Source organism: Nyctereutes procyonoides, unplaced genomic scaffold (genome assembly GCF_905146905.1).
Source record: "Nyctereutes procyonoides isolate TBG_1078 unplaced genomic scaffold, NYPRO_anot_genome, whole genome shotgun sequence".
NCBI lineage: Eukaryota > Metazoa > Chordata > Mammalia > Carnivora > Canidae > Nyctereutes > Nyctereutes procyonoides.
Genome location: NW_026575145.1, coordinates 10,557,107 through 10,576,033, shown reverse-complemented (window position 1 = coordinate 10,576,033; position 18,927 = coordinate 10,557,107). Strand labels below are relative to the sequence as shown.

Sequence of the window (18,927 nt, the reverse complement as noted above, 5' to 3'; positions counted from 1 at the left end):
TAAGAAGTTCTCGCGGGAAAAGAATTAATAGCATCATTTCTTGTGTCATAGCCCATTTCTCCACTCTCTTACTATTGGCTATTGTTTATTTCTGTTTCCAAGTATTACTATTTTAACCTGTACTTTTCCTCCCCCCAGTGGAATGCTCTGATTTGGCCATGCTGCCTATTCATATGGCAAACAGTTAAAACAGCCTTGCTGAGACCTTTGCTTTTGTTTTTAACCAGGAGAATTTTATATAATTTGATGAATCAAGAATTACAGGACTGTCTCTTTTTGGTGATTAAGTAGTACTTTTAGTTAATATTAATTTAGCTTTGTGGATGAAATCATGAGCCACTCCAAAGTTTCCTTTGGAAATAGGTACGAATTGTGTGTTATGGATAACTTGTCTTGTGCAGCAGTACCTCCCTGCTGGGACTGCTGTCCTTTTGTTGGCATATCTGAGAAAAATTTGTTAAGTGGGAAGAATAAAATTGTGAAGTGCATCACGTCCACCCCCTCACTGCCATCTGGTTCCTAGAAACTTATCCAGTGGATTTCCCTCTTACTTCCTCTCATATTTAATTTTAGAATATAGTGCCCCGATCAAGTTAGCGAGGCCTTGATGCCCTTATCACCCATCATTTAAGTAACAGATATTTTATTTTATTTTATTTTATTTTATTTTATTTTATTTTATTTTATTTTATTTTAAGATTTTACTTATTTATTTATAAGAGATATAGAGAGAGGCAGAGACATAGGCAGAGGGAGAAGCAGGCTCGCTGCAGGGAGCCTGATGTGGGACTAGATATCTGGAACTCCAGAATCATGCCCTGAGCCAAAGGCCTGAGCCAAAGGCCTGAGCCACCCAGGCGTCCCAGGTAACAAGTATTTTAACTGCCCATTCCAGTTTTTAATGAGATCATTACTTTGAGGGTGATGATATTTTATTTCCTTGCCCATTTCTGTAAATAGGTAGAAATTAGAGGAAACCTATCCAGGTGGTTCAAACTGATAAGTGATTCTCTGTTCCTTTAATTGAATTCTTGGCGATTGCTTCCATTAAAGTATAAGCAAAGCCTAGAATACAATAGGTGTCAACTCTAGTCACTACTCATTTGTTAGGTCCCTACAGAACTGGTAGAGGTCTAATATGGTCAACTTGCTGATTTTTTTTTTTTTTAAATAGACTCTACACCCTGGGTGGGGCTTGTACTCATGACCCTGTGATCAAGAGGTGTGTACTCTACCAACTGAGCCAGCTAGACACCCCTACTTGCTGAATTTGTTTTTATTTTTGTTTTTAAAGATTTTATTTATTCATGAGAGACACACACACACAGAGGCAGAGACGTAGGCAGAGGGAGAAGCAGGCTCCCCATGGAGTCCAATGTAGGACTTGATCCTGGGATCCCGGATCACACCCTGAGCCTAAGGCAGACATTCAACCACTGAGCCACCTAGGCATCTCTATTTGCTGAATTCTTAAAGCAGAAGTTCCCTTAATTTTTTTTTTTTGAGGTCTCTAATGTCTTAGAAATATTTTCATGGTGCTTCTAAGCTGTTCTTTCTGTTCCTCCACAGTGATTTTTGCATGGTATTTGCTTTTGACCCAGCAATACAAAGATACAAAATCATTGCAAAGAATGTAGTGAGATCTAATGTTCTAACAATGAACCTCCTTGAACTAGTAGTTCACAGGATATTCAACAGATGTTGCTATTTCCTTTGAAAATTTAAAATATGCATGGAACTCCTCAGTTTTTGTTGTAGTGTTTGGATACCTTGGCCCCTAATCTGGGAACAGTAGGTCTAAGACCATTTTCAGGCCATTAATGTTGACTCTGTGTGTGTATATTTTATAATTAGAGGACTATTCCTTAATCACAGATAACATCCATTCATTCTATGGGGGTGTGTTTATGTATGTGGTAAAATATACGTAACATATAATTTAGCATTCTGGTCATTTTTAAGTGGACAGTTCAGTGGCATTTAGTACATTTACAGTGCTATGTAACTGATACTACTCCCCATTTCCAGAATATATCATTATCCCAAATAGAAACTCTGTATCCATTAAATAACAGCTCCCCATTCTCTTCTTCCCCAACCCCTGGTAAGCTCTATTCTTTCTGTCTCTGAATTTGCCTGTTCCAGGTACCTCATATAGGTGGAATTATACAGTATTTGTCCTTTTGTGTCTGATGTATCTTACTTAGCATAATGTCCTCAGGTTCCTTCATGTTGTAGCATGTGTCAGAATTTTCTTCTTTTTAAGGTTGAATAATACTCCATTCCATGTATATGTAACACATTTTGTTTGCCATTCAGATGACACTTGGTTTGTTTCCACTTTTTGGCTATGTGAATAGTGTTATGAACATTCACTTACAGGTATCAATGTTTGGGTCCCTGTTGTCAGTTTGTTTCTTTTTTTTTCTTCTTTCTTTCTAAGATTTTATTTATTTATTCATGAGAGACACAGAAAGAGGCAGAGACATAGACAGAAGGAGAAGCAGGCTCCCTGTGGAGAGCCGGATGTGGGACTCCTTCCCAGGACCCTGGCATCATGCCCTGAGCCGAAGGCAGATGCTCAACCACTGAGCCACCCAAGTACCCCTGTAGGTAGCTTTTTAAATTCCCTTATATGCTTAGCTGCTTTGCCTGTCTTAATTTTTGAGTCTTACCTAAACTTCTCTTCCAGGCTTTAGACCGTCTCTTGTATGTCTCCCATTCTCAGTGTCAATGGGTCCATAGTTAACTTGCAGCTCTTATAAGTACTGTTTGCTCCATTACCTAGCTGAGTTCCAGGTGAGGTGATACACAGGCAGCTGCCTTGCATCAGTCTTTAAGGTATCCCCCAGGGAGATTATTACAGATTATGTACAATAATTTGCATATCAGGTCTTCTCTGCTGTCCTCTAGTAGAAGAAGGAAGCTGGGAACCAAGCTATTACAGCTTTAAGAAAAAGACCTCCATTGGGCGGTGAGAATGAATGGTGGAATAGTAAGGAGAAAGTGCCTCAAAACTCTCCCACCATTTTGAAGATGGCTTTTTCTTGATTGGGTGTTTGGTTGGTTGCTGATAACTTTTGACTGTTTCCCAAAGTTCAACAAAATTTGTTCAGACAGTTCCTGCTGGATCTTTTTGATGTTTCTTTTGGGTAATAAGAGCTTGGAGCTTTCTCATCTGCCGTATTGCTGTCGTTCCTCCTACTGATTTTTAATACAGTTTTATGCAGTGCAAGGCAAATAATATCATTTGTTCTATCTTTGTATTACTTGTGTGATCCAGTGATCCTTCATTCTATGAATTGGCTAGTGCTAGAGGTCTGGGGCATTTGCCTCAGCATCCCAACCCCCCTCTAAGCTAGCACTGTACACTTTTGGTAAAGTTTCATAGAGGTACCTGGAGACTCTTTAAGGGAGTGTTTTTATTGCCCAATAATCCAGGGTCTTTTGCCATACTGTACTAGAATGACCTAAGATTCTGTGAATATTCAGATCTTACCTCAGATACCCATTTTACAGATTTTTCTTTTCTACCTTCTACTATGGTTTTACTATCTGCAGGCCTCATATGGCTGATTTTGAAAAACATTGCAACTCTGAAGTAGGCAATGGTATGCTAGTAACAGTAAGGGATTGACTGACAAAAAAACAAAACTAAAAAACCGTTGTTGCTTCTGTTGTTTTTTTTTGTTTTGTTTTTGTTTTTGTTTTGTTTTTTTTTGCTGTTTAAATACTCCCACTAGGGCACCTGGGTGGCTCAATCAGTTAAATGTCTGAGACTCAGGTCATGATCCCAGAGTCCTTTAGGCTCCCTGCTCAGCAGGGGTCTGCTTCTCCCTCTGCCCCTACCCCCACTCTTGCACACTCTCTCTCTCTCAAATAAGTAAAAAAAATCTTTTTAATAAATAAATACTCCCACTATACCACATTTCAGCCTAAAAACATGGTATCTCTGATCTTGGAGTTGGATAGAGAAAAATGGCTTTCACAGGGAACTTGCATTGTTGAAACAAGTGGTATATTTTGCTTTGGCTGAGAATCATAGGGTTCACATTGTGTACAGCAATCCAAACTGGGAGATCCTGGGAGAACATTTATGTCAGTGCTTAAAAAATGTCCTGTATGTGAAGACAGTGAACTCCTCCTGAACTTACCCCCAGAGTAGTACACTCTTCCACCTGACATTTCTGTTATCAGTAAGCTCTCTTGAGCAGCCTTCTCTTATTTGAATGATTCTTTACAGCATCTAGGACATGAGTATGTCTTACCTTGGGATTATTTGATGACCTTTGATGATAAGTGTACTTTTTACCAATACCCAATAACAAAATGACAGTAGTCTTTTAAAAAGTCTACATTTAACATTTGCATCAGGAAGCTTTCAATCTCTAGTGATCTCCTGAGAGTTTTTAAGGTGTAATAATCAGTTTCTGTCCAAGGCTCCTATCTTTCTTCATGTGTCAGCATTAAAGATACTCCTAAAATAGTTTGAGCACTGAGATCATAATGTTCTAGACTCTAGGACCTAAAGGCACTGCCTGGGAGACAATCCTTTGTAAATCTTCTATTGATTATTTTGGCTGAGGGCCTTACTCATATTCAGATTTCTTTTTCCTGACTTTATTAATAGGCTTAGAAGTATCTTTAAATGGAAGATGTGGTTTTGCCAAAACCCAGATAATCCCACTAGTCTGGGGTGTCTATCTAGGGAGACATAATAAGGAAGACTAAAATATTTTTCAAAGATTAAGGATGTCCTTGGTGTTTCTAGCACGTTATTTCCAAAAATTTCACAGATTGGGCCTGGCTTTGAGTTTTAGTTAGGTTTTATTAGTCAAATTTTATGTCACATGAGTAGAATGCAAAAGAATTCCTATTGTTTCACATCTCTTCCAATTTGCTTTGTTAGAGCTTTTAGTTTATGGCCACACTGATGTATGTGGGATGTGTGATATCTAATTTGGCTTTAATTTATACTCCTCTGATGACCAGTAATTCTGGGAACCCTTACATGCCTATAAACCTTTTTTTTTTTTTTTAACTCTTTTGTCAAATGGATGTTCTGCTTATTTTTCCATTAACAACAACAACAAAAGCATTGTCTTTCCTGTATAGATTTGTAGGAGGTTTTAAAAATATTTTTTTGAATATGAGTCTGTTACCATTAAATATGTTGCAAATTTTTTCTAGTGTTTTGCTTGCCTTTCATTCTCGTAATGACATCTTTTGATGAAGGGAAAAATCTTAATTTTATTGGTCTAATTTGTCAATTATTTATAATTGGTGTTTTATGTATACTTTTTAAGAAATCTTTGCTCATCCCAAGATCATTTAGATATTCTTCTTTGTTTTCTTTTAGAAAATTGATTGCTTTACATTCTACTTTGAGGGGTGCCTGGGTGGCTCTGTTGGTTAAGCTGACTTTTGACTTGGCTCAGGTCATGATCCCAGGATCTTGAGATGGAGCCCTGCCTCAGGCTCTGCCCTCAGCAGGGAGTCGGCTTGACATTCTCTCTCTCCTTCTGTCCCTGTGTCCACACGCACTCTCTCACTCTTTGATGTGCTCTCTCTCTAAAATAAATCTTTAAAAAAAATCTACTTTTAGATCTGTGATCAGCTCAGATTAATTTTTTGGCATAGTATGAAGTCGGGATTGAGGGTAATTTTTTCTGCTTGGATATCCACTTGATCCTGCATCATTTTTTGAAAAGATTAGCTTTTCTTCACTACTGTGGACTATTTTCTATAAGTCAGGTGTGTGCGTAAGTGCAGGTGTATGGTAAGGGTCTATTTCTGTACTCTTTATTATCCTTATACCAGTATCACACTGTCTTAATTACTTGGCCTTATAGAAATAAAAGCATATGTACTGGGAAGAAAGAAATAATGTCTTTATTAGCAAATAACATAACCATATATGTAGCAAATCCTAAAGCCTCTATAATAAAATGAGTAGACCTTATAAGAGAATTTAGTGGAGGTTGTAAGATTCAAAGTCCAATACAAAAATCAATTGTATTTCTATATATAGCAAATACCATTGAAAAAGTGAAATAAAATAATTACATTTACATTTACAGTAGCATCATAAAGCATTAAATCCTGGGGGTAAACTTTGTGAAATATGTGGAAGACCTTTTACATGGAAAACTGTAAAACATTGCTGATAGAAATTAAAGAAGACAAGAGGTGTGCCATGTTCATGGATTAGTTAAACTTTTCATTCCTTCTTAATTCATTTATCTCCATCAAAAATTCCAGCATGCTCTTTAAAAAGAAATTTACAGTGGTGCCTCAGTGGTTCAGTCATTTAAGCATCTGCCTTCAGCTTAGGTCATGATCCGTAGGGACCTGGGATGGAGACTTCCTCAGGCTCCTTGCTCAGTGGAGAGCCTGCTTGCTTCTCCCTCTGCCCCTCCCCTATTCGTGCTTGCTCATGCGCTCACTCTCTTTCTCTCACTCTCAAAATAAATAAATTTTTTTAAAAATGAAAAAGAAATTTACAAGTCAACCCCAATATGTATATGAAAATGCTCAGGACCTAGCCAAGTAATACTTTAAAAGAATAACAAAGTTGTAAGACTTACACCACCTAATTTCAAGACTTACACTGGAAATCTCATGTAAAGAAGGCAGTTTGTTATTAGTGAAAAGATAGACATGAAATACAAAAAGAGCCCAAATATAGACATATATAGTCAACTGATTTTCATATAAGTGCCAACGTATATGTCTTTTCTCTCAAAGCACAAGAGACAGTCTTTTTAAATGGTGCTAGAGTAACAGGAAAAAAGTGAACTCTGATCTTTGTCTTATGACTATATACGAAATATGAAATCAATTATTGATCTAAATAGAAAGCCTAAAATCTTAAAACTTGTAGGAGAAAACATAAAAGAGTCGTGACCGTAGAGTTGGTAAATATTTCTTAGAACATAAGAATGTTAAACTCAAAAGAAAAAAGCAGATGATAAATTGGACTTTATTAGGATAAAAATATTTCCCCAAATGACACCATCAACTAAAATGAACAGGCAAGCTATATAGACTGAAAGAAAGTATTTACAATACATATATCTGGCAAAGGACTTGTTTTCAGAATATATTAAGAATTCTTACCACCTAGTAATAGGACAAGCAACTCAATAAAAAAATGGCTAAAAACATTAAACAAACATGTCACACAAAAAGATGTATGAAGGACCAATACACTTTGAAATGATGCGTGTCATCATTAAACAATATGCAAATTAAAATCATAGGCTATAATTGTATATACAAGAAAATGACTAAAATTAAGATTGTAATAAGGGGTATAATGTACAGCATGATTATAGTTAGTAATACTGTATTGTATATTTGAAAGTTACAGAGTAGATCTTAGAATTTTTTTAAGACTTTATTTATTCATGAGAGACACAGAGAGAGAGAGAGAGAGAGAGAGAGGCAGAGACACAGGCAGAGGGAGAAGCAGGCTCCATGCAGGGAGCCTGATGTGGGACTCGATCCAGGTCTCCAGGATCACACCTTGGGCAGGCGCTAAACTGCTGAGCCACCCAGGGATCCCTAGATCTTAAAATTTTTATCACAACAAAAAAAGTTTAACTATGTTTGGTGATAGATGTTAACTAGACATTGTGATCATTTGTAATGATATATACAAATATTGAATCATGTTGTACACCTGTAACTAATTTTATATGTCAATTATATCTTAAACCCTGATTAAGCAAAATAGATTCTTTTTTTTTGTCTTTTCCATTTTGTACTGTATCAGCTACAATGAATAGTAAAACATACATATGTGTATATATATAAGTTTGCATGTTTACATTTATAAAAAACCTGTCCATACCAAGTGTTAGACCATGGAACATCTGGAACTCTCATACATGGCTGGTAGATGTATAAAATAGTATAACCACTTTAGGAAACAGTTTGGCTATATCTTAAAGTTAGTATGATCCAGCAGTTCCACTCTGGATATTTATCTGAGAGAATTGAAAACCTATGTCTACAAAAAGGCTTGTACCAGCATATTTGTTACTGTTTTATTCATAGCAGTCAACAATTAGAAACAACCCAAATATTGTTAATAGGTGAATGGATAAACAAATTGCAGTATGTTCACACAATACAATAGAGTATTACTGAGCAATAGGAAGGAACTACTCTTTAATACAACATCAATGAATTTCAAAAGTTTATGCGAAATGAAAGAAAGCATTCAGATACAGAAGAATATTGTCAGGAGCTCAGATGAGCTGGAGAAAGCTGATTGACTAGGTGCCAGAGTTGCAGTTTAAAACAATAAGCTGGGACACCTGAGTGGCTCAGTGGTTGACTGTCTGCCTTTGACTCAAGTCATGATCCCAGGGTCCTGGGATCAAGTACCACATCAGGCTCACTGCAGGGAGCCTGCTTTTCTCTCTCCCTATGTCTCTCTTATCTGTGTCTCTCATGAATAAATAAATAAAATCGTAAATAAATTAACCGAAATGAAATTAACTGTCAAGCCTTTCATCACTTTGTATGATAGTATAAGCAAGAGACTAAATGGAGAAAGCACTAACCTCCCCACTGTTCCATTTTTTACCGTGAAATGGTGCACCCATTTTAGGGTCAGGTGGATGAGCACAGACATAGGTATCATCTCACTGCCTAGGGAACCCCAAATGAAAAACTCCTGTAATTTTATGGGCCCAAGTTGGCCAATAGGAGGTTCAGAGGGTAGAGGTGGAGCACAGGGAGGAGGGAGAGAGTAAAGGACTTAGTAGTGGAAAAGTACTGTTCACTGAGCCAAAGTGGAGAAAAGTACCTTATCTTCCCAGCCCTTTATGGAGGTCTCCTGAGGATGGGTCCAGATAAAGACATCTCTGAATGTCCAGGAATGCAGGTGTGCTTCAGAGCATGGCCAACCAGGGGGGCTTGAGTTCTTAACTGCAACCCCCTTTAGAGACTGCAAACATTGGTTGTGCAGTCTAGTGTGGGGAGAGCAGCTTCTCCTGTGAGGCCTGCCAGATGAAGGCTTTGTAATTGCTTGTAGTTAGGTTTACAAAATCACAGATTGGTTTTTGGCCAGGAGCTGAACTCCTCAAGTATATGTTGTATGAGCCCATTTATACAAAACTCTGGAAGTAGCATCTAATTTATATAGTAAAGAAAGACAGATTAGTGATTGCCTAGGATTGAAGAGTAGGGTAGACTTATTGCAAAGGGGCATGAGGCAACTTTTTATTTTTTTAATTGTTAAAAAAAAATTTTAAAAGATTTTATTTATTCATGAGAGAGAGAAATAGTGAGAGAGAGAGAGGCAGAGACACAGGCAGAGGGAGAAGCAGGCTCCATGCAGGGAGCCCCACTCGGGATTCGATCCTGGGACTCCAGGATCGTGCCCTGGGTCAAAGGCAGGCGCTAAACCACTGAGCCACCCAGGGATCCCTAGGCAACTTTTTAATGGTGGTTTTTTTGTTGTACCATTTTAGATGGTAGTCAAAACTCACCAAATGTACACTTAAAATGGATGCAGTTTTACATGATGCAAATTATATCTCAAAGTTGATTTTAAAGGTAAAATTAAAAATGGTTTGGTTCAATCCTAAGTGTACTGTTGAAAATATTTATATGTTTACTACAACTCGCAATTTTTAACTATAGGTTATGAAAAGGACTGTAGTATAGATATGATGTGAAGCTATATGGGTTGAGTCAGGGTAATTTGTATGCATGATTTTATCCAGGCAGCTAAAAAAGAAAGTAGTAATGGAAATAATCTTGACTATTCTCTGAAATTTGTTTTCTTATTAAACTGATATTCTTTTTATACTTAGTTTATAGTGCATCACTGTTATAAAACTTTATCATAAAAAACTTTTATCATACAATGTCATGAAGCAATAAAAAACTCTTATGTCTTAAAACATGCCAGTGTTTTTTATATTGTAGTAAAATGTACCTAAGATTTTAACAATTTTTAAGTGTATAGTTAAATGTCATTAAGTGCATTCACATTGTTATACAACTATCATCCCTATGCATCTCCAGAATAGTGTATTTGCCTTTTACTTAGGAGTCAGATTTCTATAAGATTTGTTATAAAATCTTTTGTCCAGTTCTTTTGAAATATACTTCCATATTTCTGTATAACATGTTAATATTGCTACTTCTTGATTCCCTTACCCCAGTCTTATCACAATTCCAAGACTTCCTGAAGCTGTCAAAGGTAGGGAAGATGTTTATCAGTCATGTTCTAGGGCAGAAACACACACATGCACACACACGCACACACACACACACACACACCCTAGGTATTCCAAGCAGAAAGGGCCTTTATTATAGGGAATTGTAGCTTATAAAATTATTCCAAGTACTAGAACAGAAGTCAGAGACTATCTCTAGACCATGATTTACGGTCATGATATAATTGTTGCAGTCTAGAGGTCAATGAGCTGCTGCTGTGACCACCACAGCTGTCTGTCATACCAGGAGGTTCATACTAGACATTAGACCTCAGAATCTCTGCCACTGGAAATATTCATGTCTTGCTGACTTTACATGCTGAAAGCAGACCGATGACCTCTATCCTACTTTCTCCTTCCATGTCTGGCTGGAGTACATCTACTTGGTAAAATCTTTTTTTACGTTCAGACCATGAGCTGCAAAGAGACTATAGAATGTAATTTTTAGCTGTTTACCTCTTCCGAATGGAAACGAAGGGTGAAAGTTGGGAGAGCCAATCCAAGTAACTACTATAAGGGGATAGGTCTCTGATACTTCGGCCCCTGGTACACACACCTTCACTCTCTGTTTTCTCAAGCTTCTAATATAGTTATATTATAATTATTTAGAAAGATATACAGTGTTTACATTATTATGGTCATGTAGATGCTAATCATAACACACTTATTTTATTTTTATTATTTTCCCTTCTTTCTCCCTTGCACAGCTTTTTGCTATTGTATTTATTTTGTGGCTTAGTTTTTTGTATATTTTTTATTGATTTAATCCCAAACTCTCTTATCACTTATTTGAATCTCTTTTGAAGATCTTAGGTAGTTAACTTTTTCACCTAATTTGGCAGGTGCCTTGTGAATGGCTATGACATTGAGCAGGTGGTTGGAGATTATCAGGTTGCTATTTAAGAAAGGGGAATGTCGGCTTATTTGAACTTTAACCTTTAAGCCAATTTTGTCTCAACATTTTCATAGACTACTTGGCTTCAAGTCCCACTCTGTTATAGTTTGATTTTGACATGAGAATATTTACCCTTTCTTCCTTTTGAGCTTATTTGTGGTTTAAAATATGTATTTAAAAATATTTTTGTCGGGGGGGGCCACCTCGGTGGCTTAGTCAGTAAAGAATGACTCTTGATTTCAGCTCAGGTCATAATATCAGGGTTGTGAGATCAAGCCCCAAGTTGGGCTCCATCCTGGGCATGGAGCCTGCTTCAGCCTCTCTCTCTCTCCCTACCTCCCCCTGTCCCTCCCCCTCCCCCTCCATCTCTCTCTCAAAAAAATAAAATTGTTTTGGTATTTTAAAGTTTGAAATGGTAGATATCAGGAGACATTCCAGCAAATGCTCAGTTATTTCAATCAGAATGAATTTGGGTTTGTATTTCCTAAAAATAAAGAGGCAAAAAAAAAAAAAAAAAAAACCCTGAGGGTAGGACCTGATTTGTGACTATCATTTCACCTTAAAGATTACAGATATACTTATTTCTTTCACTGATATAAAGAGTTATTACTTAGTAAAATAATTTTATTTTGTGATGAAGTATAAAATTTACCTAAATTTGTTGGTTCAGGTATATAGACTTAACACTCTTAAATGGTGACAAGTGTTGAAATTTTGAGACATAGTGTTAATAGTCTTTTTTTTTTTTTTTTTTTGGTGTTATAGTCTTTATCACTGTTTCTGCTTCTGAGTCCTCTCTGTAGGTCATCTTTGTTAGAATTATTATACCTTTAAAAGGAAATATGACTCTTTTACAAATGGGAAACATCCCCAGGAATAGAAGTAAATATTTTGTAAAGTAAAATTGGAGAGTATTTCAAATTTATGTAGTTATGACTCTAGCAAATGATAAACCTGGTTACTTATTTTGCAAGGCAGTAGCAGTAGCTAACTAGGATGTTGCTTCAGGGTATAGCAGATGGCCTCTAAGTAGTTTGGTGAGGAAAATGTTTGCTAAAGGTGACAGAGTGTACCTACACTGTTTCCCATATGCACTAGGTCATTGGTAACATAAGGTCTTAGCTTCAGGAAGTTGTTAAATTTAAGGTCAGGGAGTAATTCCAAAGCATTTTAATAAATAAAGTACATATCCCTTAGCCGATAATATTTTCTTTATGGTTGCTGCATGCTACGATGAAATTTGTAGGCTTTTCTCTAGACAGCATGCAATATAGAATCCGTGTAGGGAGTGTGTATGTGTGTGTATATATACATATATATATTTATGAAAAATGTGCAGTACCTTTTACATTATACATTGGATGTGTATATATCAGGCATGAGATTGATGGGGTTTTGATGACATTCTTATATAAAATGGAACACTCATTGTTGATCCTGTGAAAAATTATTTAATGGCTCTTGCTAACAAGCAAAAAATGCTGTATATTCTCTTATTTTACAATATGTGTTTTAAATTATTTAACATGGAAATCATAAATATACAAGAATCAAGAAACAATAATTCATATGTACGCACTACACAACTTCAACAGTTGTCTTTCATGGTTCATGTTAGTTATTTTTGTTTCATCTTATTCTGCCTGCTTTATGAATCCTATTCCCCTTTTCCTCCCCCAATCTCCACCCAACCCTACTCCCACCCCAGGATGATACACATAAGTTTGTTACATACTTCCACTAGGAGTCTTATAATGTTTGATTGCTGTTTTGTAATACTTTGAATATTTATGGCAGTTTTGATTTCTCTTCATTTTCATTTCAGTTAAAATGTCTTTTAAGAAAATTAAAATCACACTGCTTGATTTATTTAATACTTAGAACACTGTACAGTTGTGTTACTATTAATTTTATAAGCAGTATTTTAAATTCAATTGATTCGCCATTAGAGATTTTTTTAAAATGTGTTTTCTAAAACAGATTTTTAGTAAACATGTACTGATCCTAAGAAACTCTTTATAATGTGATGAAGAAAAGAGATAGTGCAATACTTACATATAATTTATAGTTGAAATTATAATTTCAAATGCAAGAAGAATAAAAATGTTTCTTGAAGGAAATTGCTATACACAGTTGGCTTAGAATTTTCTTTTCATACTGTATATTTATTATTTTATTATTAACTATGGAATATCTATTTTAGGACCATATTCTTGTTACATACTTTTCATTAGTGAAAACATTCAGTAAGAATAAGTCTTAAGAAATTATATGAGCTTTTGTAGTTCTTCAGATAAAGGTGACTGATAGCCATGACTAGAAATTAGAGCTGTAAACCTAATGTTCATTGTACTGTTTAAAGATTTTGTCCTAGTGATTGTACTTTGCAGCCTAGAAGTTGTCTTCAACATCATAATTTAAAAAAACAAAATGTATAGTTACATGCAGCACTGTCCATTGAGAATGATTGGGTACTGTAATTTTAGCAGGTGGCATAAACATTAATTATACAGTGTATGAATTGCTATTCACTGTTCAAAACACAAGGTATAACTGTTGTTACTGGAATATATTTGTTCTCATATATATGTCTGTTTGTAAATGTCTCAGTACAAATTCTTAAATAGCTTTTTGATAAAATCTGTTAGTAATCATATGATGCCTGATGAAATAATTAAGACTTTATGTGGTTATTTTTACCTTATTTTAGAAAGACATTTTTTGATAGTTGTTATTTTATTTGATTTCAAGTGGCTGCTCATACCAGTTGTCATTGTAGATTGATTTAACTTGCTCTTACACTTTTTTACCTTTGATATGCCAAGAACTTCAATTGGTTGTGTGGAAATGCAAGCCTTTGTGTGAAGGAGTAGATAATTGCATCAGAACTTGGCACCCACATGAATCTTATGAAAACAGGCTGTTTGTTCCCTAGAGAAACTATTCTATAAGCTGACTTTGTTTTTATATTCTGTTCTGTGCTAGATTAAAGTGATTTAGTTTAGTTTGGCCTAGGGCAAAACGTTTCAGTATATTTTAGAAAATCCTATATCTGATTAGCACTCTGAAAGTAATACTAGTTTTAAAGTTTTGCCTTTTAAAAATTTATCAATAGGCTATGCAGTGCCATTTTTGTTATCAAAGCGCCATTTGTAACTGGCACTGAAAACAGTCTCAGTGTTCCAAGTGGTATATTGTTTTGCCCTCCAAGTTTTAAAAAATGTGAGTCATTTATTTTAAACCAAATACTTATTTCTTCCTAATTTGATATCCTTCTATGACCGTCAGTAATGAGGAGTAATTTATCTTTTTGATAGTAATTTCTTGATTACTAAAGCATATAGCACAGGGAACTATGTGAGACAAACCTACAATTGTCATAATATAGAAAAAGTTATTTTTAATATAAACTTTCTGAACCTTAAAATCCTGAACACTAAGACTATTATAAATAGTCCCTGACTGAACAAAGAAATGTGGTTGTTTTAAGAAATATTTGCATACCTCTTAGGAAACTCATTTTAAGCTTTTCCAAAAAATTCCTATTATCTAGTAGTTTAATTTTAACTTTTTACTCTACTCAAACCAAGCAAGCAAGTAAACAACCATAATAAAATATAATTATAAAAGATTAATTAGGTAATAACAATTTTTTCAAGTTTCAAAGGAGTCACAAAGATTATGTCCTTTTTATTCACTTTAGATCTCTCAGGTATAATAGTTACAAATAATTTCAAAGTTTCCTATTCAATTCAAAGGTTATTAATTAATATTTAACTATTAAGTTAAAAATAATACATGTACATGTTTAAAAAATCAAATTATACAGATAGATATAAAATGAACTAAAAATACTTCCTTCTCTCATTCCTGTCTCCCCACCTCAACTCTTATGTCCTTTCTTCAATAGTTATAATTGCCTGTGTATTCTTTGTTACACCTATTCAAGCATGTATGCATATGTAAATATAATTTTACATTTTTCTCTATTTTTGCTGTATTTATGCTTTGTGCCTGCATTGTTTTGGCTAAAGATGTATTTTGGGTAGGAAATTTGTCTTATTCATCATTTTATATCTATCTCCTAGGATAGTATCTGACACATAATATACAAGTGCTTAATAAATGCTTATTGAAAGAATCTTCCACACAGTACATGCGTGCATTTGTATGATACAAACCATATAGGTTTGTTTTATGATTATACCACATTTTATTTTACCAGTTTTCTGTTGAGGATCATTTACATTAGGTCTGTTTTTCTCCTAGTCACTGATCCATCCATCCATCCATCTACCTGTCTGTCCATCAAATATATACTGAGTACTCACACTGTATGCCAAATAGCTTCTAAGAATGCAGATGAAGGAGAAAATCCAGGGCTCTGCTTGCATTAGCTTAAATATATGTAGTTGGTTGAGATATATCAAACACAATGAAATAAAACCTAAACAACTTATTATCTATATTACTGCCTTCATGAAACTATGATTGGGAAAAGAGTTTTTACTTTAGGTAGAATGACCAGGCAAAAGCAGGAAAGAAAGACAGCCAGCCAGACTAAATAATGAGAACAATAGTGTAGAGAGCTGGAGAAGAGAATTCTAGGCAGAGAAACTAGTAAGTATAAAAGCTCTGAGGCAAGAATAAGCTTGGTAAATTCAAGAAACAAAGAAATTCAGTATAACAAGACCTTATTAACAAATACTGCCTCAGTGAGTGTCTTTGTACATAAAAATTTATTTTACATATTTTTCTAAATATTTTTAATAGTAAAACTGAGGGGTCAAATAGTATATGGATTTTAAATTTTAATAGCTATGGAGTGGAACCTCTTTTATTCCTTATCCTTTCTCCCTAAACCTCTCCTTGCTCTCCCTGGCTCTGAAGAACTTGGGTTGTCTAGAGCTGAGTAAGGAATGGGCTGTGACAGGCACAGTGAGGGCAAGGAATTCTATTTGGAAGAGAATGTGCTGGGAACTGTGAATGTTTGGGAGACTTTTGTCTAATAAGATGAAAATCCAGTAGTGGAACATATGCATATATTGTGTATGATGAGTTACGTGATAAAATATCGGGCTCTCAGAAATACAGTGCTCTCCTTTTGTCTTTTAATTAAATCATTTCAATGCAGAAATTATCTCAACTTTTTCAACTAGGAAATAGAAAATTTGGAGGTTCTTAGTTATGGTTGGATATGAAGCCATATTACAAATGATTCCGAGTTTGACATCGTTGGATTCAATTTATAAAATTTGTGATTAAAGATGTATTATGAAAAAAAATGCCATTAACCAAAACAAAGTCAGTCAAAAAACCTTTGCTTATAATAAGGCTTTTGTGGAAGAAGGTAGGAAAGGCATTTCTTATTTAAAATAAGTTTTTACAAATCCTGGGTATTGTTACAAGGATGAACCCTGTTTTTAAATAAAATGCTTTACTATCAAAAAGGCATTGTTTTAATTTTAAAGGAGAAATGTGAGAATCACTTATAATTTTTAGGTAGATTAGAAATTTTAGACTAGTCAAAGAACAAATTTTGTTTCATGAGGTGTTTTACTGCTGAGTAAATAAAGAGTCAAGTCACATTTGAGATCATAGAGCTGTTTGTTTAAATTTTTTCCATCTTAATTTTTTTGATAGGGTGAAGATAGGAAATTTTGGTGGATACATTCAGAATCCCACGTAGCTAGAGAGAGAAAAGGGTATCCAGTTTCCTTAATTATTATTTATTTTTCCTTTTTTCTACATAATAAGACCACTTCCTTTGAAGTTTAAAAACAACTTGAAGCAATGAGGTTAGGAATCTGTGATGGAGAAGGTCTTAATTTAACAGATGCTGATGTGGTATGTTCTATCAAAGTTTTTTTTTGTTTTTGTTTTTTTTTTAACCTAGGTAATTTATTCTAGCACAACTTATAAACAAACTTTAGTTGGAAATTGATTTTATTTTGTTACCTGGTATACATTAGTAATAATAAAGCAATTATATTTTGACTGTGGTATAATAAGATAGTATTTTGATTAAGGAGACTATCAGATGTCTGCTGTAAAACCATCCAGCTAGTCTTAACATGAATATATAATTTTTAATTGAAACAAGTTCTTGATACCAAATCTTTAAGTTAAGGAAAGGAGTTAGTATTTTATTAGTCTTATCTTTTATCCTAAAATGAATAGAAGTATAAAACATATTGCATGTTTACAGAAGTCTTCTATTCCTTTTACAATATATAGATATATAAGTTGTAATTATTTGAATCATTAGAACATCTAATTTTTGCTTGCCAATATGCAAATGTGCCATTAAATCTGTTTTTTAAGATTTTTCCAGTTTAATGTCTGAATCCAAATTCATAAAGAGTTGGAAAAATGAGATGTCTGAGCTATAGGATTCACAGGGATTTCATATGAAGCCTATTTAATCAGGATAACACTGTTATTAATATTCATAATGTCAGCTGGAACACAAATGACAGACTATGGGGCCTAAAAATTTTACTTGGTGAATTTATTAAAAGTAGCTTAAAAAATTAATGGAATTTAAGTAAAGTTGGTGAATATGAAAATCTTGTGTTAGCAGAAAAAAAATCTCTATTAGAACTTTCTTTAAGACCATTTTGCATTGATGTCTTTTGACAGATTTCATTGGTACTTAAAGAAGAAAGATGCATGAATGGTCATTTAAGAGGATTTGAACACATTGGCACATTAATTTTTACATGAATAATAAGTACTTTCCAAAAGCAATTAACTTACAGTGTACAAGATATGAATTGAAAAATAAGACTGTGACATCAAGGGCAAAGCAAATGTGCTGTACATTTTAAACTTAGTGGCAGGACTTTTTAATATTTTGGTTTATTTTATTTTTATAGTTTAGGTAAGATATGACTTAAAACATCGTTATTTTAACACATTCAAAGGCGTATCAGAAGAACAATAATGTTTCCCCCCCTCCACAAAAATATTGGTAATGTTAAACATTATCCTCTTCAGGTATTATTTGCATTTATTGGAGAATTAAGCATTTGTTTAATGTTGCTAATATTTGAGACTATATTCAATTTTATAGACAAAGGAATGATTCTGATTGGGTTTAGTGATTCAAATACATATGTGTTAATACATTTATTGATTGTAGCATAACTTAAATGTATAATAAAAAAGCTTCTTAAAGTTTAGCATGAGTAGTTAGTTAAGAACCATCTGAGTGGTATACAAGTCACTTTGTTCTGAATTTTAGCCTGAAGAAGTAAAAAAATTGGGAATGGTGTTAAGTAAAACCAGAATGCATTTTATTTTATGTACCACCTGTTACTCTTTGTTTTCAAATGTGCTTATAATGATATTACACCAGCACTCTAGTTTTTCATTATTAAAGTTCACTAAAAATTAATTTTAGACCATTATGCATAGCTATAATAACAGTATTTTATATTTTTCAGAGATTATTATTCTTGAAAATTTTAGACTTATTCAAAGCTTGTTTAGTTATTATCTATAATGGTCCACTTAGGGTTTACCAATGAGAGGATATAGGCATTGGCCTGGTAGTCTAGACCGGTACTAGAAGCTTCATTTGCAGTCTGTCAGTGTTCTGTATGAAATCATTTTGTTTCATTAGACATAATAGAAATTGCCTGGTATGTTTTGGGACTCCTATTCAGAGTTTGGCTAGAAAAAGCATTAATAACCAGGGTGTGTAGAAATGATCACAGTATAAACTACATGTTAATTTTTTTGTATAAGGAATGAAATCAAATTGATATATTGGTTGTTATTATTTTTCTT

General features: G+C 34.3%; 1 protein-coding gene across 7 annotated transcripts in view; it reads left to right on the top strand.

The window, feature by feature from the left end:
• Positions 1-18,927, top strand: part of MIPOL1 (mirror-image polydactyly 1) — a 321,422-nt gene that overhangs the window by 29,223 nt on the left and 273,272 nt on the right. The window lies entirely within an intron of this gene.